This window comes from Mandrillus leucophaeus, unplaced genomic scaffold (assembly GCF_000951045.1).
Source record: "Mandrillus leucophaeus isolate KB7577 unplaced genomic scaffold, Mleu.le_1.0 Scaffold1790, whole genome shotgun sequence".
Taxonomy (NCBI): domain Eukaryota; kingdom Metazoa; phylum Chordata; class Mammalia; order Primates; family Cercopithecidae; genus Mandrillus; species Mandrillus leucophaeus.
This window is the reverse complement of record NW_012101799.1, coordinates 30,373-31,856: the sequence shown is the minus strand read 5'-3', so window position 1 is coordinate 31,856 and position 1,484 is coordinate 30,373.

The window sequence follows — 1,484 nt, the reverse complement described above, 5'->3', positions numbered from 1 at the left end:
ATTTCATAATTGGTTTTGGTTGTTTTTAATTATTTACATCAATTAATTTATATTTGTTCATTTAACTACTGTTAAATAATGGTCATTTCAAATGTGGTTGTCACAATAAATGATAAGAATTTGAGGTGATGAATGATAATTATCTTAATCATTTCTTAATTATCTTAGTTATTCCATATTGTATTCACAAATCATAACATTGCTCATTACCTGGTAAATATAAACAACCATAATTTGTGAGTTTAAAGTTTTTTATTTTAATTTTTAAAATTTATTCCAGATCATTATCTTTTTCTTCGGTTCCAGATCTCATTTGATCGTCTCGAAGGACCATCTGCACCTCTGTCTCCTGAAGACTGACTTCTGGGAGTGGCTGCGGGATGGGCAAAAGCAAAACCCCATGTGAGTCCATACGACCTGGAGCCTCCCTCTCCTTGGGTTAGGCCATCTCCTCAGGATCACAGGCTAGTATTGGAGGTAAAACCTCTAAATGTATTTTTTCCAGCTACCAAGTCATAGGACAATAACGGAAGCATCCTTGGGGCAGAGGACCATAATGCCACAGTGCTAGTAGGAGTACTTTTGTCCAAGGGAGTTCCAGGGTTTATTAAAATTATGATAATTTTAATGTAAGAATATCATTCTTGTAAACTTCTGTGGAAGATTATGGGAGGTTACAACAATGCCATGCTTTAATATCAGCCATGCATCACAGAATCACTTTATAATAGTTCCTTTCATGGGTGTGCTTCACTCAATTCATGCACATGCAAAACCTGGCAGGTTAGAGGCTAAAAATACAAAATACAAAAGTTTTTAATCATCTGAAAGGGCTGTAGCCTTTTCTCAAGGAATTATTTCAGGACATGGAGAACAGATAGATGATAAATAAAATACATTCACATCCCCGTAAGGAAAGTTTACCTAAATGTGTCCAAAGGGCCCTGTGGTTTGGTTTCCGTCTAGGTCCCAATGTTAGGGTTCTCCCAGGATTTTGTGGCTAGCTGGGTCACACCTCCTCAAGAATTAACCTCTACTATTCCCTCAATTTGTTTATTTAATCTGATAACCAGTTTGTCTATAAACTGTAGAGTTGAAATGCAACAAATATGTATTTGAAATAATCTGGTACAAATTATCTAAACAAAGTTGATAATGATGATTTCTCATTCATTTGTATTTAAGATCAGAGGGTAAGCCTTGATATTTTTGATAACATCTGTGGCTCTCTCAGCAGTTTTCTCTTCTGAGGATATGATATGGTGTGGCAGTTTTCTTAGCTTCAGTGTTACTTCTTTTTGCGTTGACTTCCACCTTTATACTTGCCCGGAATCTGGGATATAGGAGTGCCTCTAAGAGTTCCCTAATGTGTCCATTTTGCCGGGTTTTCCAGAACATATTAAGAAATAAAGCATATTCAATTAAGGAAAGAAGAAGTCAAATTGTAGCTGTTTGCAGATGACATGATTGTATAGTTAGAAAAC